At 46.1% G+C, this 20467-nt stretch overlaps 1 pseudogene; it reads right to left on the bottom strand.

The window, feature by feature from the left end:
* Positions 1–15825: 15825 nt before the first annotated feature.
* Positions 15826–17524, bottom strand: LOC141987186 (tetraspanin-7 pseudogene; annotated as a pseudogene).
* Between the last annotated feature and the right edge of the window lie 2943 nt (positions 17525–20467).

The following is a 20467-nucleotide window of genomic DNA, read 5'->3' as shown; positions in this document are numbered from 1 at the left end:
CAGAAATGCACAGCTAAGGTGCTGCTTCACATACAATACAGCTGTATAAGCTGGCCTGCTGGGACCTCTTTGCTTTGTCACTATAAAAGAATGGAACCAGGCCCAGATCCACAAAGGTACTTAAGTGCCTAAGCCCAAGACTTAGATGCCCAAGTCCCAGTTTTAGGCACCACCGAACTCCACAAAACCTCCAGTTGGCTGCTGCCTAACCCCTATAGGCATCTACACTCACTTGGCACCTAAGCCTACATCCCTGCAGGGATCTGGGGCCCAGTCCCAAATGCATACTGCCAGTGCCAGGGTGACAGCCTTGCAGTGATGGCTCTGCTAGGCTATTAGCTCCATAGCTCCATAGGCATAGGCTGAGGGCATGTTGTGGGAAGGGAAAGACTGTTGCCATGATACGCTGTGCTCCAGCTGTTCAAAGGTAAGCAGAGTCCAGATTCCAGAACACGTGGTATGAAGGTGGCTTGAAGCCATTGTTTTATCCGTTCCCTATTCCTGTGCTACACACAAGCGCAAAGGATCTGGCCCTACATGCCTATCTGTGTATTGTACTCTCCGATAAATATTGCTGTAAAACACAAATATACAGTAAAATATACAGTAAAAATATACAGTAAAAAAATACACTACTTCCTGAAGACATGTAAATGTCAGAAACAAATAATCAAAAGATAATGGCTGGGTTGAGGAACAAGAGATATGCAATTGCTAAGTGTGTAACAAGCAAGAAGTTGATCAGCCACATTTTGATTGTTCTACAACCTGAGAATGAAAAGTTGGCAAGAAAACAGTGTCGGGGAACTACAATGATAATGTTTAGAAGATACCAGTGAGCAAAACTCAGAAATACAAATGGCCTAGAGGTTTGCAACACTATTTAAATGATTAATCTTGTTGTCACAACAGTATTTTATCTGCATTTTGTATTATAAATTGGAATCTACTGATTTTGTGCAGTGTACGCTTGAGAAATGTCACAACTTTTTTTTTTTTTTTAAATAAAAGGTGAAATCTCTAGGGTGCTTTGGAGAAAACTTAAAGGATCATAGAATCATAGAATATCAGGGTTGGAAGGGACCTCAGGAGGTCATCTAGTCCAACCCCCTGCTCAAAGCAGGACCAATCCCCAACTAAATCATCCCAGCCAGAGCTTTGTCAAGCCTGACCTTAAAAACTTCTAAGGAAGGAGATTCCACCACCTCCCTAGGTAACGCATTCCAGTGTTTCACCACCCTCCTAGTGAAAAAGTTTTTCCTAATATCCAACCTAAACCTCCCCCACTGCAACTTGAGACCATTACTCCTCATTCTGTCATCGGCTACCACTGAGAACAGTCTAGATCCATCCTCTTTGGAACCCCCTTTCAGGTAGTTGAAAGCAGCTATCAAATCCCCCCTCATTCTTCTCTTCCGCAGACTAAACAATCCCAGTTCCCTCAGCCTCTCCTCATAAGTCATGTGTTCCAGTCCCCTAATCATTTTTGTTGCCCTCCGCTGTACGTTTTTCAATTTTTCCACATCCTTCTTGTAGTGTGGGGCCCAAAACTGGACTCAGTACTTCAGATGAAATATATAATATACAAGGGCTGAAAGGACAGTTCAACACCAGCGGTAAGCTTCCTCCAAACAGAAAAAAAGCCTGATGGAAGGTTGTTTTGAATCCAGAACTGAACAATGACTAAACCTGAATGTCATAAGCATACAAAGAGCGTCAGCTCATGGAAATGGAGTATGGTACCCAGGATACATCATGGACATGAAATATATGAGGCATGCAAGAAAACTGGCTCTGAAAGAACACTAACATTTCCATTTCCATTCCTTTTGAAGATTCATGCTAGCCAGTTCACTGAATATTGCATAGATGTCCTACTGTCCTCTGTTAGGTGGCATCATAACTGCTCTACTATATGTCATAGGCTCTACACTACTGAAGCTAATGGAGGTTTTCCTTTAGCTCAATTTCTAGGGGCCTATGCATTTGAAGAAGGGGAGCTCTTCCATCTCTGCTGTTGCTGTGAAATGCCAAGTGGCCATGGCACGCGACGTAATGATGAAAGCAGGTTCATAAGTACCAAATATCGTTCATGAGAATTCTTGAAAAAAAAAATCTATAATTTTTAGTTTTAGTCTAAACTTCCTGCAAAAAATGTTTGTTTGCTTTTTTTACTGAAACACATTTGGTTTCTTGGTAAGAAACATTTTTGGTTTTCAAATAACAAAAACAAAAAAACCCTCCCAAAATATTTTACCAAAAATCTTTTGGCTTCACTAAAAAACATTACACACACCCCACCCTGCCCCAACACTCCTCTCCTTTAACAAAAAAAGCATCAACCAGCTCTAATAGTGTCAACTGCAAAATTCTTGATAGCTGTCAATTTGTAACAAATGTTCAACTGTAGTTTCATATATAATTAACTATATTGAAATCTAAACTGAATGCACATATTTAAAGAATTACTCAGTATGTGCTCCTCATCCTAAATCGAATCAGTAGCTGAAACACTCTATTTAGGTAAGTAATATCATCCAGTAGTAAGAAATTTGGATTAAAAAGAAAACGATTATGCTCAAAACTGCCAAAGCACACATTCTGAAAAGTCAGTGTTGGGCAACACCATGCTTAACTGAGAAGGTGTTTAAGCTGGCAGAGAAGTGACAGAGAATGGCTTGGAGACAGACGAATGTAAAAGAGAACTTTTAGTCTAAGCAAGAATTGAATCATGTAATATCTCACCCTGACAGATTGTACAAGCAGGTTACAGTTCCTCCATACACAGGCTGGGACTATCTTTCAGCCTGGGACCACCCTTCCACAGTTCAAAGTCTTTGTCCTCCAGAAGTTCCTCCAGGTGTTGAAATGGGGGGAGAGGGGGGGAAACAGAGGCCCAGTGATGATGTCACTGTCCCTCTTTTATACTTTCTTCCAGCTTGCTGGAAAGATCTTTGTTGTGATGTGGAGATCAGGCAGTCTCAATTGCCTACATGCTCTCTCTGAAGTCTCTGGGATGGCAGTTGGGCGAGTGGATTCCCTTTAATGGGAATCCCATCAGCACATATCTGGCTGGTCCTTTGTTGCCACTGAAAGCTTGGCTATGGTCGTCTCCCAACCTCACAACGTATTCAAGTAACACATCTTGCAATACTTCATAACTTCACATACAATGATAATACGTATAATCCAACAGGATATTAATGTTCAAAAGGCCAAATTTTTCAAATGATACCTCACAAGGCATACTTTGTACAAAACATATCATAATCATATCACAGTAGTGAATATGGGGGTTCCCAACTGCTACTTTGAGGTACAGAGTGCCATAGTGGGATAAATGAATGATAAAAAGCACTAAGAATTACTTCCAAATAAGACTTTATTGCCTATGTACTGTTGTGGAAAGCACGAAGTAGCTTTAAGATCCTAGTACTCAGAGTTACCACAAAAAGAAAAGGAGTACTTGTGGCACCTTAGAGACTAACCAATTTATTTGAGCATGAGCTTTCGTGAGCTACAGCTCACTTCATCGGATGCATACTGTGGAAACTGCAGAAGACATTATATACACAGAGACCATGAAACAATACCTCCTCCCACCCCACTCTCCTGCTGGTAATAGCTTATCTAAAGTGATCATCAAGTTGGGCCATTTCCAGCACAAATCCAGGTTTTCTCACCCTCCGCCCCCCCCCCCAAACTCACTCTCCTGCTGGTAATAGCTTATCCAAAGTGACCACCCTCCCTACAATGTGCATGATAATCAAGGTGGGCCATTTCCAGCACAAATCCAGGTTTTCTCACCCCCCCACCCCCATACACACACAAACTCACTCTCCTATGAGACTGAAAGGCTGAGTAATCTAGTTAATAATGTGAGTCACTGTGAGTATTGGACAAATTTTATTATAATGTCAGCATATTATACAACTATTCTCCAAGAATCTCCAATTCCAGAGAATTGACAGTCCTGGTCAGATCAGGTGTTAGGGTTTCCTTTCTTTTTGTTGTAACCTCCTCATGGCCAGTACCATGTCTTCCTTTGTGCCTTGTACTGTGTGAGGCATATTATCAGCCCTTTACAAAAACCAAGATGATAATCTTTGGAAATGACTATTTTTAGCACTTTGAGAGGCGATAACAGGGATAATAGAACAAGAGTGAGAGTCAGATGTTCACACTTCCAGCAGGACTTTACCTCAAAGCTTTGCCAATGCACATCCATTCCAGGAGTGGTATTGTGGAAAATTTCTATAGACTTTAATAGGGTTCTGTAGTGTCAAAGTCAGATTCAGGACTCACATAATTTGTCAGACCACTCTGTTTATTAGCAAAGCGCTTTGCCAATGCACCCAGATATGTGAGCCCCTCTCTGAGGCTCAAGATAACTTATTTATACAGCTAAGCCAAAGCCAATTTAACATAAGAGACAAAAGGAAGCAGAAACTGACAAATATACATACATATCTTATTTGCATACTAACGTTTACCAATCTCCTAGCTCAGTAGGAGCTCTAAGTTAATTAGTTTGAGAACCCATTGTCTCACACTCCTTAATGTTTCTCTTCCTGACAACTATATTTCAACAAACCCTTCAAGTAGCATTTCTTTAATGAATTATAATTTCAATATAATTCATTCTACTTTCACAGTAGAAATTGCTGTAAAATATATACTTAAATAACTACAGAATTATATCCTTTCTATAGATTTTTTAAATCCAAATTATGAAATCCTGTACCTGAGACATAATTCTCTACTAAGTCCTATTGAATGGTTTAAAAACTTTACAGAAAGGTATCCTTTCTGTATGTGATAATGAGTCATCCCTAAGACTGAGTGTTCTGAGCTTAATGAGTCATCTGAGGTAATTACCTGCAAGTTCTAAGGGACCAGCCAATTCACAAACAAGTGTCCAACCAGGTGACCTCAAGGCAGGTATATTGGATTCTAATGAAAGCAGCCACTCCAATCTGCTCAACGTCGTTACCTTTTCAGGGATAATCCCAGAGGCCTGGTAATCCTGACATACTTTTCCTACTCCAGCCTCTGCCTGTTCCTGCTTCAGCCACAGCCAGTCTACCAGCTGTCCTGAGAGTTTGAGTAGACTACTCCCTATGTGCTTGGCTCTGGCATGTCCATCACTGAGATGACAGAGTTGGTCGAGAACCTTCAGGTCAACTTGTCCAGCTGCAACTGGAGAATGCCTCTCTCCACGCAAAAATCCCAGCAGCTCTGGTACCTCCGGTACTGCTGACTATGGTCTCTCTGGAACGTGACCTGAAGGTTCTACTGCCCAAAAGATTTAATGGGAACTGCCAGAAGTTCTGTGGTTTTCTTAACCAGTGCTGCCTGTTGTTCTTCATGTGTCCTGTGATGTATCCTGATGAACAGACCAAGGTGGGGCTTATCAGTTTATTGACTAGTGGAGCCCTAGACGGGCTTTGCTGCTTCTGGAATGGGTGAGCCCAGTCCTTACTCATTCTGATGAGTTCATCAATGCCTTTTTGGTAATATTCAATTATCCAAATCACACTCATACTGCTGAAGCCCATCTCGACATATGCTGCCCACTTTTGGCATCTGGTTGTCAATGCGAAGTAGAATAAAGTAGCCCAGATCTCCTGTTTCTACCAGGGTCTGAATGACAACATAAAAGGTGAAATGGCCTGGGTCAACCCCCCCCCCCCCCCCCCCCGTTCTGAACTCATATATCAAATTGTGCATCTGGATTGACAGTTGTTTTTTCTGAGAGATGCCAAGCAAACAAGAGGACGTGCCCACAACCCCAGCCTAGCCCTGCTCCATTCTGGCTGTCCCTACCAGCTCGTCCAGGGCTGGAGCCTATGCAGGTTGGTGCAAGATGAAGGCACCTCACAGATCAGGAACAGGATTGTTGACGGCAGAATGGCTTTTGCCTATATTGTGATACACTTCTGAGTCCCACCTTAAATCAAAACCTTCAGGAAATCCAGGAAACAACTGGGTCCAGCATCATTAGAGGGGTTGCTGCTGAACGTAGCCATGGAGTTGAATCCTCCACTCAAGCCCCCTCTTCTGCCATTGTGTATCTTGGCAGCCATGAACAGTCACCCTCCACATCTGCAGATATTGCTCCACCTCTGCATCCCAACTATACCTGAGGTGAGCTGCACCCTGCTTGTGTTTGTGGATTCTGGTGCTTCTAGTAATTTTGTGGATACAGGCTTTGCCAAAGCTAACCAACTGCCAGTGTGGAAGAAGCTCACACCAGACTTAGTAGAATCGATTGCTGTCTTCAGGTCCAGTCACCCATGAAACCACTCCCCTCCAGCTCAAAATCTGAGACCATCAAGAAATTCTGCAGTTTAATTTAATAAACTTGCCGTACTTCCCAATCACACTTGGTATTCCCTGGCTCTCAGTGAACGATCCAAACATCTCTTGGAAGATGCAAGAGATACAATTCAAATTGAGCTGATGCTGTTGACAACTGTGTCTTGCTGGGCAGGTGCCCAGAAAATGAGGAGAGGGCTGGAAAAGGCCCCTGCCTCTGTGTCCAGCAGACTCAAGGAGGCAACGGCTTATTAATCCCTGCAAAATGCCAAGATTTTGCTGATGTATTTGACAAAGGAAATGCTGATATCTTACCCCCAGCAAAGACCCTATGACTGTCCTATCGATCCTGGGATACTCCCAGGATCCTGGTAGTTCTGACAGACTACTCCTTCTCCAGCCTGTGCCTATTCCTGCCCCGCTCCAGACTAATTGCCCAGCTGTCCTGACACTATATTAGATGCTATAGGATTTTTCAGAAAGAATGAAGAGTGAAGCCAAGGAATTAGGTTTATTAACTAGGGCTGTCAAGAGATTAAAAAAATTAATCGTGATTAATCAGGCAATTAATTGCACTGTTAAACAATAATAGAATACAATTTATTTAAATATTTTTGATGTTTTCTACATTTTCAAATATATTGATTTCAATTAGAACACAGAATACAAAATGTACACCGCTCATTTTGTATTTATTTTTTATTACAACCTAATACAAGTACTGTAGTGCAATCTCTTTATAATGACAGTTGAACTTCCAAATGTAAAATTATGTACAAAATATAACTGCATTCAAAAATAAAACAATGTAAAATTTTAGAACCTACAAGTTCACTCAGTCCTACTTCAGCCAACTGCTCAGACAAACAAGTTTGGTTACAATTTGCAGGAGATAATGCTGCCCACGTCTTGTTGACAATGTCACCTGAAAGTGAGAACAGGCTTCCACATGGCACTGTTGTAGCTGGCATCGCAAGATATTTATGTGCCAGATGCACTAAAGATTTATATGTCCCTTCATGCTTCAGCCACCATTCCTGAAGTCATGTGTCCATGATGATAACAGGTTCTGCTCGACAATGATCCAAACCAGAGCACACAAATCCTTCTTCATTTTCATCATCTGAGACAGATGCCACCAGCAGAAGGTTGATTTTCTTTTTTGGTGGTTCGAGTTCTGTAGTTTCTGCATTGGAGTGTTGCTCTTTTAAGACATCTAAAAGCATGTGCCATGCCTCGTCCCGCTCAGATTTTGGAAGGCACTTCAGATTCTTAAACCTTGGGTCGAGTGGTGTATCTATCCTTAGAAATCTCACATTGGTACCTTCTTTGCGTTTTGTCACATCTGCTGTGAAAGTGTTCTTAAAATGAACATGTGCTGGGTCATCATCCGAGACTGATATGACATGAACTATATGCAGCGTGCGGGTAAAACAGAGCAGGAGACATACAATTCTCCAGCAAGGAGTTCAGTCACAAATTTAATTAATGCATTTTCTTTTAACAAGTAGCATCAGCATGGAAGCATGTCCTCAGGAATGGTGGCCGAAGCATGAAGGGGCATATAAATGTTTAGCATATCTGGCACGTAAATACCTTGCAATGCCAGCTACAAAAGTGCCACATGAACGCCTATTCTCACTTTCAGGTGAAATTGTAAATAAAAAGCAGTCCGCAATATCTCCCGTAAATATAAACAAACTTATTTGTCTTAGCAATTGGCTGAACAAGAAGTAGGTCTCAGTGGACTTGTAGGCTCTAAAGTTTTACATTGTTTTGTTTTTGAGTGCAGTTATGTAACCAAAAAATCTACATTTGTAAGTTACACTTTCACGATAAAGAGATTGCACTACAGTACTTGTATGAGGTGAATTAAAAATAGTATTTATTTTATCATTTTTACAGTGCAAATATTTGTAAGAAAAATAATAATATAAATTGAGCACTGTATACTTTGTATTGTGTGCTGTAATAGAAATCAATATATTTGAAAATGTAGAAAAACATCCAAAATATTTAATAAATTTCAATTGGTATTCTATTGTTTAACAGTGCGATTAATTGTTTTAGTCACAGTTAATTTTTTTGAGTTAATCGCATGAGTTAACTGCGATTAATCGTCAGCCCTAGTATTAACGAGACGGGGTGGGGCACGTTGCTTAAACAGTTCTTGCTTTCTTTCTTTTTAGCTCTAGTCACAGCAATCTCTTGTATCTTCCACAAGCAATAACTTTCACTGTATTTAGTTAATAACTTAAAATGGATTCAGATACACATCCCTGTTTCCTCTTTGTTAGTGTAAAACCATGGTACCACCTAAAGCTTAAATATTATTGCCTCAGGAAGTAAAAGTCCAGGATTGAGGAGGGAAAAAAGAAATTGAGCTTTAAAATGTGATATTGTTCATCACTGTCTCAGTAATCTATGGAGGCATCTTGAGCAAATTTAAATTTATGGTTTTCAGTCAAGTTAGTTTGTGCAGCAGCATATACTTTCTCTCTCTAGTATGCAGGGTGCCTGGTACAGATGAAGTCTGAGTTCAGACAAAATTACACATGACACTAGGGCGGATATGCTAACTCCATGAATTTACTGCTGCCAAAATACAAATTATATTAAAAGGCCCAGAAAACCAACTTCTGAAGTGGGAGGGAAGGAGAGACAAGCTCAAGGTGGTTCCTTCAAGTGAAGGGATTAGTTTGCTCTCTGGTGCATTTTTATATGCCATTGTACTGACAAGAAAGATTCAAGGGATGTATATAATGTTCACATAATGACTACCATTGACATTATATTATGCACAGAGGACCCTCATGTTATTAAAAGTCAGTGAAACATTGTGAGTAGCAAAATCCTTTCCTTGTGATAGAATCAATCTCAGTGTATAATTAGAATCTTATTTAGAAAACTATCACTTTATCATAGCCAGAAGCCTAAATTTTCTCACAGTAGCTGAAGTAAGCCTTGGTTAGAGTAGATTGAAAACCTGTCAGTATCAGGACATATGATTATGTCCTCATGGCAATGGGAAAGGAGTTTGTGGCACTTTGTACCTCAAAGCAGCACCCTGGAATCCCCATATTCACCTCTGTCTAGAATTATGATATATTTCATACAAAGAATGCCATGTAGGATATCATATGAAAGGTCATGATCTGCTGAAACCTATTGTTCTGTCTAAATATATATATCATTAGTGTCTATGAATTAACGGGATTTTGGTGTACGGTTGTTAGTGAAATACATTGTGAGTTTGGAAGTCACCCAATACTAGTTCTCCAGTGACCACAACAAAGGAGGTGACCAACACCCGGACAGGCATTGAATGATTATCACTAGCCACTGACCAGCAGGGTAATAGTAAACAAGGGATTTACAAATCAATGACAGTTGTGCAAGCACCACACAATGGGGACTGCTCAACTCTTCAACTCAGTTGCACAAGACCACACCAGAGGGATTGCTCAATCCTCTGACTCAGCAAGGCTCACCAAGCATGCCTGGGGAGTATCTTCCAGGCACATGGACTGAGGATATAAAATAGGGGACCCTGGCACAATGCTTTATCCTTTCCGCCCCCACCCCCCCCCCCCATGCTGGAAGCAACAAGAACATTGGGAAGACAAAGACTTGAACTGAGGAGAGTGGTCCCAGGCTTACAGGGGAAGCCGGTGTACTAAGAACTATAACCTACCTGCAACATCCAGGGGGATGAGAAAACTGTTTGATCCAAATACTACCTAGTGGGAATAAAAAGCAGATGTCAACCTTACCTCTGTTTGTTGTACCTCAACCTCTTCTGATATGAGTAAAACAACAAAAAGTGGATACCTATGTCTTGTTAGCTTTGGGATGGACCAGGTGACATCTTTAAATTTAAGCTCTGTAAGGTAAAATGCATGCACACACTTAACTGAGGTCCCTTCCCCTTCATTGGACTAATCCACGCTTGCGTGGCTGGAGTCCCCCACCAGTCTTCTCCCTACTCCTGCCCCTTGCTGTTCATGGCAGGGGTCTCTGTCTTGGGCTCCTTCAAGATAGCCATGGTGGCCTGCAAGGTGCAGGTGGGGTCTCTGCCAACCACATCATGCACTTCCTTGTAGAAGTGTCAACACCAGATTGTTGTGGTATCCCATATCTATTAGCTCTATGCATAGGTGCTGGCTTCCTCATTTCCCTGTGGGTACTCAACCCCTGCTCCGCCCCATGCCCCGCCTCACTCCACCCCTTCCCCCAAGACCCCACCCCATCCCACCTCTTCCTGCCCTCACCCCACCTCTTCCTGCCCCCATTCTGCCCCACCCCACCTCTTCCCACCCCCGAGCATGCCCCACTCTTGCTCTGCCCCCTCACCTTCAGCACCTCCTGCATGCTGCTAAAATGCTGATCTGCGACGGGTGGGAGGTGCTGGGGGGAGAGGAGGAGAAGCTGATCCACAGGGCCGCCGGTGGGTGCTGAGCACCCACTATTTTTTATCCAGGGATGCTCCAGTCCCGGAGCACCCACGGAGTCAGCGCCTATGGCTATATGCCATTTGGGGAGGTGGTTTTACTGAATCACTGTAAAGGAGAGCTTACATTGCTGGAGACAAATTTGTGTGGAGACACATACACACATAGCTTGATGCAAGGCAACTTATGGTGACCTAAATTTGTAGTGTAGTCCCAGCCTTACTTTAGTGAAGTAGACCTACTGAAATCAATGGGACTATCTGTACAGCAAGGACCTCACCAGGAGCTACTGGTACTCAGCACCTCTCAGGATCAGATCCTGATAAGTGTTGCCAAAATTGTAACAGAAAAGGATGTTATCATTGAAATTGAAACAATTTTCCACCCTTAGTTTCATAACAATGTTTTGTGAAAGTTCATGAAATTGGCGGAAGGGCTGCTACATCCAGACTTAGAATGATCAATTAGTGAGATGGATGGTTGGTTGTTCTGCATTACATTCCACTGGATAGGTACAGGACTCAGGCCTTGAATAAATGTTGTGACATTACAGTACGACAGGAAATGCAGTTAAAACAAGAGAGCTTTTTAGTGCCACTACACCTTCTAAAATATAGCAAGGAGGGCAGGAGTTTGGAGCTGAAACTGACAGAACTGCAGCCTGCAACAGAACTAGTTATTGAGCAACCTAATGCACACAGCTGGCCTGTAGTAGGTTGCCTGACTGGCTCTAATATCTGGGGAAATTGACAATCAAGATAAAGTAGCAATTAACTTTTTGTCAATTGTTTTTGTATGTATCTCAAAACTACCTTCCAGCTCATGAAGAAAAATATCCACTCAGATCAGAATAATTCTCTGAGTAAGTGAACTGATGTCCTTTATTTTCCAAACAAGAGCTCAGTCTTGCAAATATTACTTGTGTGAGTAAGGATTTGCAGAATCAGTTTATATGCCTGAATTGCACTGTATTCTTTTGTCCTACCTGTGAGTTGTATTACACTTCTTACGTTGTAAACACTGAGATATTGGTTTAAACACTCCGGCTGACTGTGAAAAATGACTTTTAATCATTAGCATTCTTTGGAGTATCTGTTCAGCAGACTCAATTAAATATCAATACATATACATCTTCCTCTTGGAAATAGCGATTTACTTCATGTTATAAGTTGTCAACAACATCAAGGCATTACAAAATAATAAGCCTATGGTAATTTTGTTAATATTTCTTAAACAAATAGCAAAATACTAAGCTTGGTTAATCACATCCTTGATATTGCACCTTTCTGAGTAGTATAGACAAATCAGGCACAGTGATAACATTCAAATTGTAACTGACTCCTTGAAGAAAACATTTTTGCTTTTTCAATAAACCTGGACTTGCAGTCGGGACAAATTCTCACTGAAATCAGGCAGACTTTCTCATAAGTAAGGACACGGCTGAGTAACAGAACAGGAGATGTGGTGTTAAACTTTAAACAATGGAAAAGACTGAGATTTCCAGGTATTTTTAAAGAACAAAGACTCAGTCATCTTTCAAAATAAGAACCCGACCCTCTTCCCTTTGAAGTTAATAGGAGTTTTGCCACTGATTTCACTTGGAGAAATATGGCACTATAGTTAATACAATAACACACAACACCTAGTGACTAGACTCTAGAATGAAAAAGGATCATTTGAGTCAGGGTCCCAGAAATGAAATTATTGGAGCAGGATTTTTAAATATAGTAATAGTTAAACTTTTTAAAAAAGAATGAATAACTGTGTCCCTTTCTGCTAAGGGGAGGAGGTTGGAATGATAGTCTGCAATCTGATTGAAGAGGAAGAGAATCCCCCTGAAAATTAACTGGTGCAAGTAATGTCTGAAATAAGTGCATGCAAAAAGTTGCTACTGGTGGTTGTTTGTGTTGTGCCTAAATGCCCCAGTCAGGACCAGGCCCCTTGTGAAAGGTATTATGTACACAGGCAAGAAGAGGAGAGCTACTGCCCAAAGATTTTTCTCATGGGGGAAACCTCTTCCCAGCCTCCACCCCATAATGGTTTCTTGCGCCAAAGAATCAATGCAGGGCAACGTTCTGGGGGAAAATTCAATGGGTAAAAATTATTCCATGTGAACCAAACCATAGGTAGTATATGGCCTAGGCCAGGGACCCACACGATGTAGCTATGAAAATAATGTGAAATATAATAAAGCAGTATTTGATCCCAAAGGTAAGAATTTTTGGTGACGTCTTCTCCCTCAAGAAGACTTGAAAACACTGCTCTAGGGCATCTTTTTTGCATGTATGGACCCCTAATGTTGAATGGAGGTGGACCCCTTTGGAAATCTTAAACATAGAGTGCAGCCCCCCAGGGGTCCGGCCCGCAGACTGAAAACCACTGCCCTAGAGCTGCCCACTTGGAATCCTGTCGAGCAAGCCCCTTTCCGGCTCATTGTAAGCGGACTCTGGGCTTAACTATAGAGCTTGTCCAGTGCAATTGCAAAGGTCTGGGATTGAAATTCCCGGGACGGTGGACAGCGCTCCTTTCAGGCTGAGTAACAGAAGAGGACGTTTTCTTCCTGCAAAGGCAGGGATCGGAAAGATCGCTTTCCTCCTTTGCACAGGTACACCCAGCTTGGAGTGGGCACAGCTGAAAACTGCAGTCACCCAGCTCTCCTTGAGGCTGCAGCGTGGGGACAATCACATTCAAATAGCTTATTGGCTAAGCGGGTTCCCCGGCTCTGTCCTGCCCTCCTTCCTTACTGAGAGGGAAGAGTCTCTGACATGCAGAAATATTAGTAACTGACCACTTCCCCGCTCAGCCTCCATCAATCCCCTTCCTACGGAACAAGCAAAAGAGAGCGAGTTAAAAAGCCAGAGGTGGGTTTGGGAGAAGACGGGCTGGTTAGGCTTCCCTGGAGGAAGTCCTACAATGCTAACAAGCAACTGCCCCATTTATTTCGTGCACTTTGGGCTAGATCTTGCAACCCCTACTAATCCTTTAGGTGGCTATTCCAATGACTAAGGAGGGCGATTGTACGTTTTGACGGGAGCGCTGTCAGTCAGAAACTCCCGGCCTCCTAGCTTGGCTCGCTTAATTCAAATGTAGCTTGTGATCGCTGCTGTTAAAAAAATTCCCTGCCGTTCGGACAGCCCATGGCGAATAGCCTTCTGCAGCCAATTTCACTGAAGGTAGCAAGTTCCTCTTGCAAAAAATCCAGCCTGAAACTGCCTTCCGCCTGCAGAAACCATCCTCTTTCTGCCGTCCCCAAAGCCTTCTGCTTACCCCCTTACCACTCCTCTAGCGGGCAGGATAAAAAGGACATCGCTCTGCCTATGGAGGGCTCGAGTCCGAAGGGAGACAAAGGTTAAGACGGCAGGGTAAATGCCCATTTTAGGGGAAACTAAAGCGGGGACGTGGGGAAGCAAAAACGAGCTCTTAAAGGTGACCCTTTCCTTTGGCTAGGGCTGCTACGGCGCGGCCTTTCGCCGTCCGGCAGCGGATCGGCGGGGAACGCAAAGCGGTTACATTTCGCACCCGCACCCGCTGCGGCGGTAGTGACAGCTGGTTTCCTCCGGGCAGCAGCTTTTTCAGGGGCTGGGGCGGGAGGGAAGAGAGCTGTGGCTGAAGCGGGATCCTTCGACAAAGGGAGAATTGCAAGACTGAAAATCGCTCTGTAAACCAGCAAGAGACTCTGGGGCCTCCCTCGCGGAAAGCGGCGGGGCGGGGGCAGAGATTCAAGGGACGCCCGCCAGTGTCCGAAGCGAATGGGGTGGGGGGGTGACTCCACTTCCCCCAGGGGATGCGTGAGGAGCCGTGCAGACCTTCCTCTTCTTCCCACTGAGGTCCATGGGGGCGGGGGGGCCTCTGCAGCCTCTTCAAGGACCGCCGGATCCGAGCGCTGTTGCTGGCCCAGCCCCTCGGGGTCGCCCAAGACTCGCTGGGGGCGGGGTAACAGTAAGGGGGAGCCCCGCAAGGCCGGCCAGCGCTGACAACTCGCGGCGAGAGGAGCGGGGGGCGCAGGCTGCAGCAGGAGAAGGGGTGGGGGGGGGGAAGCTGCAACTTACGTTCAAGAAGCACAGCCTCCGCTCAGCAGCGAGGACCCCCTAGGCGGCACCTGGACTGCAGGTGAAGAGCAAAAGGCAGGGGTGGGCCGGTGTCACTGGGGGACTGGCACTTTCAAGGACTGTCCCCGGAATTAGCCGCCCACCAGAGGCCTCTACTGAGAGCCCCTGCCACCGGCTGAAACCCACAGCCGCCCGTTGTCTGCCGCGATAACAACAGCTCCCGTTAGAAAATCAAACCCCGCTCTCCCCCAAGGAAACTCCGCTAACTTCGCTGTCGGGTCAAACCCCTCTCGCGCCCAGACCCCCCAGCCCCTGTCCCCTTGCAGGGATGCCAGGCGTGTATGTGACGGGAAAGTCTCGCCGGCCGGCCGGGGAGACAGCGGCGCTTGTTCTTCCTCCCACCGCTGTTTGCACGGGAAAGTCTCTCGGCCCGGCTCTCTCCGCGGGCGCCTACAAGCTGATGCGCTGCCCGGGGAGGGCTGAGGCCGGGGGGAAGCAAGGGGACAGGAGGGGAGAGCTGGTGCTGCCGAGCTAGTTCTCCGAGCAGATGGTGGAGAAGCGGGGAAGGGCGTGGGGGGAGCAGATAAGACGCTGGGAGGGGGAGGGGCGAGGAGGGGAGGAGGTTGCTGCTGCTCCAGTCCCCGGAGGAGGAGGCGGGATGGGGGACAGGAGTCAGAGGCTGGTGGGGTGTCGCTGGTCCAGTCCCCGGAGAAGCGTGGCAGGCGGCTCTCCAGGCAGCTGGGGGAGGGAGAGGATAGCGCCCCTAGCAGTGAGGCCAGTCAGTTTCCAGAGTCGTGCTGGAGGGGTGCCCAGGATAGGCTTAGCGTAGGGGGGTTGCGGGGGCTGACAGCCGCAGCGCTGGGAGGAGGACGGGCTCCGGGGAGGGAAGCCAGGGGCAGAAGCTGCGGGCGGGGCGATGGGGGCAGCCCGGGCCTTGCTGCCCGCGGAGGAGGCGGGCGGGGCCGGGCGCTGGGAACACCCCGGGCCCGGCGCTGCGGGGGCAGCGCTCAGCGCGGCGCGGCGCGGAGGCGGGCGGCCAGCAGGCAGGCCAGCACGATGCCCACGCCCTGCAGCAGCGCCAGCCCCAGCGCGGCCGTGGCGATGTAGAACAGGTTGTCGCTGACGAAGCCGGAGACCTTGGCGAAGCAGCCGTCGCGGTGGATGCCGCGGGCGTCGGGCGGCAGCGGGCTGTGCTGGCAGCCCCGGCGCGCCCGGCAGCAGCTGCCCGGCACCGAGCCGTTGCGCCCGGGCTGCGCCAGGGACCAGGGCGAGGCGAGCCAGTCGCGGTAGCTCTCGGCCCCGCAGCAGTCCAGGGCGCGCTGCAGGGAGTCCAGGGCGTCCGCCTTCTGTTCGTCCTCGCCGTAGGCGCGCACCGCCTCCCGCAGCCCGGCCCGGAAGCCCTCGGCCATGTCCCTGCGGTAGAACAAGGCCGAGAGCCCCGCCGCCAGCCCGGCCGCCAGCACCGCCAGCTGGAAGGCCGCGTAGGTGCGCAGCAGGCAGCCGTGCTCGGTGGCGGCGCTGAAGCAGCCCAGGAAGCCCCAGACCAGGACGGCGGCGCCCGTGGCCAGCAGGATGAAGGGGGTGTTGGGGTAGTGGTTGGCAGACAGCACCAGGTAGCTGCCCAGCGAGATCTTGGCCCAGATGCCCAGGGTGAGCATGGTCAGCCCCGCCGCCCAGAAGACGAAGCTGAAGGCCATGAGGGAGAGCTTGAGCAGTGCCATGGTTGTCCCCTCGGCGCTGCGGGTGGCCCCCTTGGGTGCTGTTACCAGGTGCTGCGGCTGGTGAGGAAGGGCACCCTGGAGAGCTGGTGCTGTGGGCGGCTGGATGCCACCCTTAGCTAATGCCCCTGCAGGGCGCTGCTGGGTGTCCAGCTGGGAAGCTGCCCCTGCAGGGCGCTGCTGGGTGTCCAGCTGGGAAGCTGCCCCTGCAGGGTGCTGCTGGGTGTCCAGCTGGGAAGCTGCCCCTGCAGGGTGCTGAGCCGGGTGTCCAGCTGGGAAGCTGCCGCTGCTGGCCGTCCAGGTTGGGTGCTGCTGGGTATCCAGCTTGGAAGCTGCCCCGGGTGGTGACGAGATTGGGGGTGCCCTTGGGTTCTGCAGCTGCTGGGTGCTTCTGCCCCCACTAGGTTTCCAGGCCAGTCGTTGGAGAAGGGACGCGCTGCGGCTCTCTCCCGGCTGCAGCCGATCAGAGTCCTCTTCCTCCTCTTCACTGCGGGATGGGTGGCCACGGACGCCTCCTGCTGCTGCTGGCACTGCCAGCGGCTGATCCCCGTGGACAGAGAGTCTCCGTGGGCAAACTGCTGCCGTGGGTAACGAGCGGCTGGGTTTGTAGTAAAAGCTGCGCCCGTCACACTGGAGGATCCCCCGCTGGGAGGAGAGGACCACCTCCTCCCCGAGCTGTCACTCAGCCCTCCAGAGGCTGCTGCTGCTGCTCCAGCCGCGCGTCCTCCCGCCTTGGCATCAGGGCACCAGCTGCTAAGTCGCTGGTCATGGTCGCCGCCTTCCCGTTTAGAGCAGGTGTGTATAGTTCTGAGATCGCTTTTCAGTTAAGTCCTACACGGCAAAACCAGTGGGCACAGCACAGATGATTTCCAGGCAGGGCTGGCCGGGAGTCCTCACCTGGAGAGCCAAGCAACCCTGCTCACCTGCCTATTTAAAAAGCTGGTGACAGGGTTGTCTTTCGTTCCCTTTCTCTCAGTCACTGGTAAAATTCCACAATGGAAACTACTCCCATCGCTTGTGTCTCCCACATCAAAGCCCAGCAGATGATTTCTGGTTCTTCTTGGGAGCTAGAGAAGTATCTGGTGTATAGGGGAGCCTGCAATACTGTGTTATGAAGAGGAATAAGAGTCTTGTAATCAATCCCTCCCAGCCAATTTTGCTTTCCAGCCTACACATCAATCCGAGAAAAATGCTGTAGAAAACCAGGCTACAGCTTTGAAATGATAGGGCATATCTGTTCTAAGCAACTACCTCTTCCCTTTGCTACTGCTAGTGCACAGCAAGCAATATGGGATTTTGGAAGGGACAAATAAACGAATTCTTCAGATCTCCCTCCATAGATTTATGGTGCAATAAATGGAGGAGTATATGTCAGATCGATTGTTTCCTCTCTCGCCTTTGAACTGCACTGTCAAATGAAAAGGTTCTGCTGCTGGAACCACAAGATTAATTTTTTTCAGAATCTATAGTGGTATGGGATTACATTCAGCAAAGGAACTATCTCTTTGTAGTTACTGGTTCTGATTTTAATTCTAAGCACTAAAAACAGAGGCCTAATCCAAGTATTTTTAAAGAAAACATACAAATAATGCATTATAGTGGGTTTTTTTTCATTTTATTTCCCATATTTGATCAAACATAGGACACTTCCTTGAAACAAATCCTAAAGCCATACAGTCAAGGAGAACATGATTTATTTACCATAGAGTAATTATTAGGTGTACAGGAAATCTTTCTTCCTGTTTTCACTTTGCTAAGCATTAACTTTATTTACCTGGAGATAAGCATGAGCAATAAGAGAAAAAAAATAGTTATACACGAATGTTCATTAATGGACATTATTTGTACTATAGTAGCACCTAGAGGCCCAAGTCAGATGGGATGCCATGATGCACTTTACAAACATAGCAAAAAAACCACTCTCTGCCCCAAGAGTTTACAATTTAAATAGGTAATGCAGACAAAAGGTGAAGCAAGATCACAGACAGCTGGGAATAAAGTCCAGTTCTGCTGAGTCCTAGTCCAGTGCCCTGTCCGTAGGCCCCATTGCTTCTTGGAAATTAGTGATTCATGGAACTTGAGCCTGAATCCGTTTTTTCTTAATGTGGTCTGGCAAAAACATACAAAGTATGTGACAATCTATTACTTGCTCTTTTATTTAGGTTCATCACAGTGATATCAGTGCATTGGATACAGATATTCCTCAGGTGAATTGCGAGACATAAAACTGAATGCCAAGTGCCTTCAGGCAGAGAAGTGTCTTCTATCTCTATCTTGAATACCTGCATTTCTTATATTATGCTATTACTTTTACAAAATGTTTATTACCTTTTTAATAACAGTGGGCAAAAGAATCCTGAAGTGTACAATTTTATTGAGAGTCTGCACAGTTACAACTTTTGTTAACTTGATTCCTTCTTCCATAATGTAAATTCTGGTCCTGATTTGTCCTCATTTGCACCCTAGGTAAATCAGGAATAGTTCCACTGAAATCAGTAAAAATAGTGTTTGTCAGTTCTTAGATAACATCAACAGCCTTGGCCAGAGCTGGCACTTGGTTTATCAGTGTCACATCCCTAATCTCTAACATTGACACAGACATGAATCTCAGAGGAATATAGAGGATTTTCAGCCTCTAAAGTAGAGATTACTCCTATTCCCCTCCTGTCTGCCTGGTTACACCACAATAGATTACACTATATAATGGCTAAACTTCTTCTCATGTGTCAATGCCAGTATCCACAATTAACTGTAGGATGTCATATGCCTGACAGAAGCTACATGGATATAGGCTAAGTATGTCTGAAATCTCAAAACTGGAGGCTAAAAAGAGCAGGTCCTCATTGACATAACTGGAAAAAATACAGTTTAACCTCTCAATAAATACATAAATCAACCCTACCACAGTTGGTAGGTGCTTAAAGACACCATCACAAGGATCAGCATCAGCTATGCTTTCTGGACCAAAAAAAAGCATGGTTCCACCTCTCCCAGCCAGCTGTACTGGAAGAAAAATATCTCATCCTTGGGGCAGGGAGCAGCAAAAATTGAGCCCTATTGGCCAGAGCCTGGGTGTAAATTGGCGTATTTCCATTGACAATGGTATTCAGCAGTAGAGGAGCAATGGATTTACACCCATTTACACCAACTGAGAATCTGGTCCTTCAAAGTGAAATAATAAAACCATTTATGATCAGAATATCCTCTTGTCCTCCAGGCTTTTATACGTCAGAACCAAAGAGGTATATTTTAAACAGAAAGGAGAAAAGGCAGGTAACATTCAAGCTGACGGGAGAAATAAAGAAATAAGAGACACTGCTACTATTAGAGCCATCACATTTCAGTTCTCTTCTGATGAAACCAGAAGATACCTGCAAAGAATGGAAAGAAAAGGACCTGGGGATTACAGTGGACGAGAAGATGGATATGAGTCAACAGTGTGCCCTTGTTGCCAAGAAGGCTAATGGCATTTTGGGCTGTATTAGTAGGAGCATTGCCAGACGATCGAGGGATGTGATCATTCCTCTCTATTTGGCACTGGTGAGGCCACATCTGGAGTATTGCATCCAGTTTTGGGCTCCCCAATACAGAAAGGACGTGGACAAATTGGAGAGAGTCCAATGGAGGGCAACAAAAATGATTGGGGGTTGGGGCACATGATTTACGAGGAGAGGCTGGGGAAACTGGGCTTATTTAATCTGCAGAAGAGAAGAGTGAGGGGGAATTTGATAGCAGCCTTCAACTACATGGGGGGGGGGGGTGTTCCAAAGAGGATGGAGCTAGGCTGTTCTCAGTGGTGGCAGATGACAGAACAAGGAGCAATGGTCTTAAGTTGCAGTGGGGGAGGTCTAGGTTGGATATTAGGAAAAACCATTTCACTAGGAAGGTGGTGGAATTTCCATCCATAAAGTTCTTTAAGGCCCGGCTTGAC

The sequence above is a fragment of the Natator depressus genome, chromosome 1 (genome assembly GCF_965152275.1).
Source record: "Natator depressus isolate rNatDep1 chromosome 1, rNatDep2.hap1, whole genome shotgun sequence".
NCBI lineage: Eukaryota > Metazoa > Chordata > Testudines > Cheloniidae > Natator > Natator depressus.
This window is presented reverse-complemented; position numbering and strand designations above follow the sequence as displayed.